Raw genomic sequence first — 6,397 nt, forward strand, 5'->3', positions numbered from 1 at the left:
ACAATTTTGAGTAGAAAGGAAATTACTTATTTATATTACTCTAAGACATGAAGAAAATTTAATGAGTTAAGAGTTTATGAATATAATGCATATTTCAATATGGCTACTTTAATTAGACAAACAGCAACAAAAGTACCTTTAAAAATGGCAAGCTGTTTCTTCTTTTTGGATGATACACATTTCTTAGTGGTTTCGATACTTTATTTTACATACATTGCTGCTGCTGCTGCTGCTGCTAAGTTGCTTCAGTCGTGTCCGACTCTGTGCGACCCCATAGACGGCAGCCCACCAGGCTCCTCTGTCCATGGGATTCTCCAGGCAAGAACACTGGAATGGGTTGCCATTTCCTCCTCCAATGCATGAAAGGGAAAAGTCAAAGTGAAGTCGCTAGTCGTGTCTGACTCTTAGCGACCCCATGGACTGCAGCCCACCAGGCTCCTCCGTCCATGGGATTTTCCAGGCAAGAGTACTGGAGTGGGGTGCCATTGCCTTTTCTTTACATACGTTAGTGGCTTCAATTCCACAGTGTTCGTATGGCCATAAAAAGCCTCAGCTTGAGAAGAACCAATGGAGACAACTAATCAGCCTACATTTTCACTGATTTCCTTATAATTATTTCTCCTCCACAAAAGAGAAAAATAAATACTCTTCAATCAGGGAGGAGATACTTTACGAATAACATTCAGACCTACACCAATGATAACATCAATGTTATTTTAAAGTGTATTTTGATAGAAGGGAAAAAATGCTCTGGATCATAAATGAACTTTGAAACACAGACCGCCTACATATTTACTGTCTGATATGAGGTAAATAAATTAATTTATTTTAATTTTTGTTTCTTCAAATATAGCAATAATTTGGTTGATGTGAGGAGAAAGGGTGAATTTATATGTGAAAAAGTAAATGACAAAAAACACATGAAAATAGCTTTTAAATCCCTGGTGTGACTCATCATAAGGACGGTCTACTGCTATAGTTACAATATTCCTAGCTGAATCCGTGAAAATTTAAACACTACTGTCACTGAACTGTGGTTTTGCTAGCCTAACAGGTTATTTTTATTTTAAACAACATAACAAAACTCCCTTAACATTCAGTTGTGTGTTTGTGCTTGTGAAAAATGAGTTGTGTGTATATGAATAGGGTGTGGAATAATGACAGGAAAGTATATATAGTTTATTATTTCATAAGTCTAAGGCAATTTCTATATATATTCAATTTGGTTTCATATCTTAAAACATATAATATGAATTCAAAAATATGTGGTGTACTTTGGACTGTAGCCCACCAGGCTCCTCTGTCCATGTGACTTTTCAGGCAAAATACTGGAATGGGTTGCCATTTTTCTCCTGTAGGGAATCTTCCTGACTCAGAGATAGAAACTGCATCTCCCGTGTCTCCTGAATTGCAGAGCGATTCTTTACTTGCTACGTTATTGGGGAAAGGAGAGTTCAAATGCCTGTAATTCAGTTACCTTTTGAGAAATCTCAAAATATATGATAGAAAATATTAATAACTCCAAAAAATAGATATTACAATTAAAAAATAACTTTCAAGTAAACTGAGATGACACCAAAACTTAATGAATGATTTTCAATTTACTTGATTTTAAAAACAACCCAGTACTGGGGCCGTTTGTGGAACATTCCCTGCTAGCCATGAAAGGTAGACTTTAAATCAAGAAGGGGACTTCCCAGGAGATTACTATCCTCAGGGGATAGCTGCATCGATAATAAAGAAGTTCAAACTCGGTCACAGGGATTCTTAATTTGAATTTGGAAGCGAAAGCTGCCCCTATTGGACAATATCAAACACCCTGCCTTGAGATGCCAGGTAAGATAGGAAACATTATTTACTTGGATTTGGGGTGGGGGGGGGGAAACTAAGACTAAAGATATTTTGAATAAATTAGTGAGTAGAGAAAAATCCAGCCTGCTATACAAGGAATTACAAAGGCCTAGAGGTGTTTCTTTCTGTGAAAATATCCCTAAATTATTTCCTTCAAGAACATGAGGTATTAGGACAATAATATTGAACCAAATAAAAGGAAGCAGGTTTAGAGTAGTCCTGAATAGGGGAAGTACAGAATTATCTAGATCCATGTCATCAGTGAACCTGGTATTTGGCCTTATCCCAGAACACCAACACCCTTCTACTGGAATATCGATCCAAAAAGTGCTTAAAGATTCATGGATAAGAAAAGGCATTGAAAAGACATCTGGCACCAGATCTTTAACACTGGAAAGCACAGTGAGTGATCTGAGCAGAATGTGCTCTTATCCAACAAAGGGTGAGCTTCCTAGAGCCTCTCTCACCTTTTCTACTTATTGTAACAAAAGTCAAGATTAAAAAAAAAAAAAGCTAATAAGGATTTTGAGGTTAATTCTAATTGTCTTATTTTCTAAAGATAAATGTGTAGAATTTTAGTGGATACCTTATTATTTCTGAAAGTCTCATTCAAATTGACTCAGATTGACATTTTTGAAAAAATGACCAGCCTATCAGGTAAGGCAGGGACAGGTAGACAGGACCCTTATGTTTCTTGTCCCCAGTGTTAGAGCAAGCAGTGAGACTTAAACAAACAAGAACAAAAAAATTTTGTTTGTTTTGTTATTTTTCCTAAAGATCTTACCCTCACCAAAGATTAGACTTGTGAGGAAGTTTCAATAGGAACAGCTGGGAAATACTCAGGCCACCACAGTGAAAGTCTGTACGCTCCATGCTGGGAACAAAGATTTCAAATTGTTTATCCCTACAAAGACTCAGGAGTAATATGAAGAATGACATTAGTGAGTGAGAATAGGTGAGACTTGGAACAGTTTGTATAAGCAAAATTTGTAAGGTTTGTTATTTAATTTCATAAACACAGAATGTGGTGAGGGATGGTCTCAGAAAAATATGTGTACTTTGCTGTCTGTGGGAAGGGCATTCAGTGTGTCCACAATAGATTTTATCTGGATAAATAAGTTTGGGTAAAAAGACCATGAAAAAGGTCTCATCTCTGACATATGGCATATTACATTTGAATGTTAAACAGATTTCTTGCTTAATCAATAAATATTACTAACTGTGCTTTATTGTATCTTTGCTATAATCTCAAATACAGTAGAAAGCCAGGCATGTAGAAAAAATCATTATTGAATTTTGGGTAAATAACCATACTCATGTTGAATTGGATCAACAAAATATGCATTCTACACATTCTATAAAATTTATTGGTACTAAAAATGAGCTATTTGCTAACACAAGTATACAATAGCTGTGCAAAATGTCTCTGATGATGTTTAGTTACTATGCCATATTCAACTCTTTGTCACCCCATCAACTGTAGACCACCACGCTCCTAAGTCCATGGAATTTTCCAGTCAAGAATACTGGAGTAGGTTGCCATTTCCTTCTCCAGGGTATCTTCCCAACCCAGGGACTGAACTCGAGTCTCATGCGTTGCAGGCAGAAGTCCCTAGATCTTATTAATTAAAAGAAAGTTTTTATATCTCTAAAAAGAAGGTGAAAATGATTTAAAAAATAATCTGCTAGAGATTTTACCTTCTTTAAACAAACAATTGTTATTCAATATATTAAATTATAATTTTTTATGATCAATTGACAAAATATGTTTATATTTAACAATAAATTATCATAAAATGGTTATTCATAAACTATGTAAAGAAGGATCATTTTTAAAACTTTTGATTAATCACAAAATAATTTTAAAAATATAACTAAAATATTTAAGAAAAATGAAATAAAAACACACCCAAATATGATAATATTAGTATTATACACTAATAATACTGTGCACTAATAATAACAACTGTTATTATTGGATACTAAAATAATGTTATTAAATTCAAGAAGCAAATTTTGTCAGATTAATGTAAAAGTTTCCAAATGTTCAGCTTAAATCTCAACACTGTTCTCATTGCAGAAGAATTAGGATATAAAATGCATCCATGAACTTCAATTTGACTTGCTGTTGCTTAGTTGCTAACTCCTGTCCAACTCTTTGCAATCCCATGAGCTCTAGCCCACCAGGCTTCTCTGGCCATGGGATTTGCCAGGCAAGAATACTGGAGTGGGTTTTCATTTCCTCCTTCAAGAGATCTTCCCAACCCAGGGATCAAACCCACGTGTCCTCCATTGGCAGGTGGATTATTTATCAGTGAGCCACGAGGGAAGCCCCCTGAGTTTGAGTAGCACTATCTAATATGTTGGAGAAGGAAATGGCAGCCCATTCCAGTATTCTTTCCTAGAGAGTCCTGTGGACAGAGGAGTCTGGTGGATTGCTGTCTATGGGGTCGCACAGAGTCGGACACGACTGAAGCAACTTAGTATGCATGCATGCATTGGAGAAGGAAATGGCAACCCACTCCAGTATTCTTGCCTGGAGAATCCCAGGGATGGAGGAGCCTGGTGGGCTGCCATCTATTAGGTCACACAGAGTCAGACACGACTGAAGTGACTTAGCAGAAGCAGCATCATCAAATATGTATCATGGCTGATGAAGGCAGTAAGAAATATCCTAGAATGATATACTACTGTAATTAAAATTACATAAAAAATTTGCATAAAAGAAATTTATTTAAAGGACATTCTTTTTGACATATCACTTTAAAATGCCATTATATCAATTAAATGGTTTAGGTACATTAAGTATCAAGTGTATTTTTCTCATTTTTATTCAATAAATTACAATATCTGTGGAAATTTATCGAAACAAAGTCTCACTTTCTAGTCCAAAGCCTCAAATGCTCTATCTTGGGAAACATCATTTACTTTCATAGTAGACACATATCAGGGCCAGCTTAAAAGAAGCAGTATTATAAATAGTCAAATGTTCAAGTAAAATTTTAACATCTGTGGAGGCAATGCATTTCATTTTAGGAAAGACATGCAGTTCTGGCATCAACCGCACCAGCTCCACATTCTCCACCTTCCTGGTGACAGGCATACCTGGGCTGGAAGCTGTTCACATCTGGATCTCCATACCTTTCTGTGCCGTGTTCTTGGTAATCCTGGTGGGCAATGTGACCATCATGACAATTATCTGGAAGGAACATGCCCTCCAAGTGCCTTTGTACCGCTTCCTAGTCATGCTAGCTGCCTCCGATCTAGGTCTGTCCCTCTTCACCTTCCCCACAATGCTGAGGATCTTCTGGCTGGATGCTAGAGAACTCACCTTATCTGCTTGCTTCACCCAAATGTTTTTTATTCACACTATGCAGGATTTTGAGTCAGTTATCATACTGGCAATGGCCTTTGACCACTATGTGGCCATTTCTCATCCATTGCACTATTCTTCCATTCTCACCAGGACTGTAATTGCCAGGATGGGTTTGGCCATTGTAGGGCGAGCCATGATGCCCAAGTGCCCCTTCCTATCCTCTTGAGGAGGCTGTACTTCTGTCATTTTAATGTACTTTCTCATTCCTACTGCCTGTATTCTGATATCCTAAAGCTTTCTTGCTCCAGCACTAGGATCAATAGCGTTGTTGGACTCTTTATGGTGCTTTCCAACATGGGCATTGATTTTCTCCTTTCTTACCTGTTGATTCTGAAAACCACCCTGAGTATTTTATCCCATGATTGCTACCTCAAAACTCTCAACACCTGTATTTCCCACCTCTCTGCTGTAGCCCTCTTCTTCACACTGTGATCTGCTTGTCTATGCTTTACCAATTTGGCCCAAGACTTTCTCAAACATCTTTGTACTCATGGCCAACATGCATTTTCTCATTCCTCCTGTGATGAACCTCAAACATCTTTGTAACTCATGGCAAACATGTATTTTCTTATTCCTCCTTTGATGAACCAATTAATTAGGTGAAAATCAAGCAGATCCAAGATAAAATATTAAAACTCCTCATCAAAAAAAGACCTGAAGAATCCTGAGCAAAATTTATAACATGAATTTTGGAAAAGATATATGAGTAAATAATCATTATCCCAACTCTTCCAGCTGAAGTGACTTTTCTTCATTGCTATATACATAAGAAGGCAAGTAAAAGGCCTGAATGTGTTTTATTTTCACAACCTACACTGGCCATGATTCTCCCTTTCAGCACCAGCCTTCGGTTTAATTTATCATGATAATTTTCTGTGCCCAATTACTGTATGAATTGATGATTACTTTCACTTCAAATATTGGCAGTTGTTTACAGTTTTTTTGTGTGTTTTTCTTCAGTTCTATAAAAGACACATTTTTTTTCCATTATCCCTTGTCCCATGCTTCTTTATCATTATAATATAATAACAGTTCCATTAAATACTTCAGTACTTCAGATTTTCTACACATGTAAAATTCTCTCTTTCTTGAATTTTCACTATTCATGATAATTAAGTTTGAGACATTTCATAAAGTGACACTGATTGATTAGATCAGGTAAGTAGAAGC

General features: G+C 36.5%; 1 pseudogene; it reads left to right on the plus strand.

The window, feature by feature from the left end:
• The first annotated feature begins 4,871 nt into the window (after positions 1-4,871).
• On the plus strand, positions 4,872-5,810 carry LOC109568959 (olfactory receptor 51L1-like; annotated as a pseudogene).
• Positions 5,811-6,397: the final 587 nt, after the last annotated feature.

The sequence above is a fragment of the Bos indicus genome, chromosome 15 (genome assembly GCF_029378745.1).
Source record: "Bos indicus isolate NIAB-ARS_2022 breed Sahiwal x Tharparkar chromosome 15, NIAB-ARS_B.indTharparkar_mat_pri_1.0, whole genome shotgun sequence".
Taxonomy (NCBI): domain Eukaryota; kingdom Metazoa; phylum Chordata; class Mammalia; order Artiodactyla; family Bovidae; genus Bos; species Bos indicus.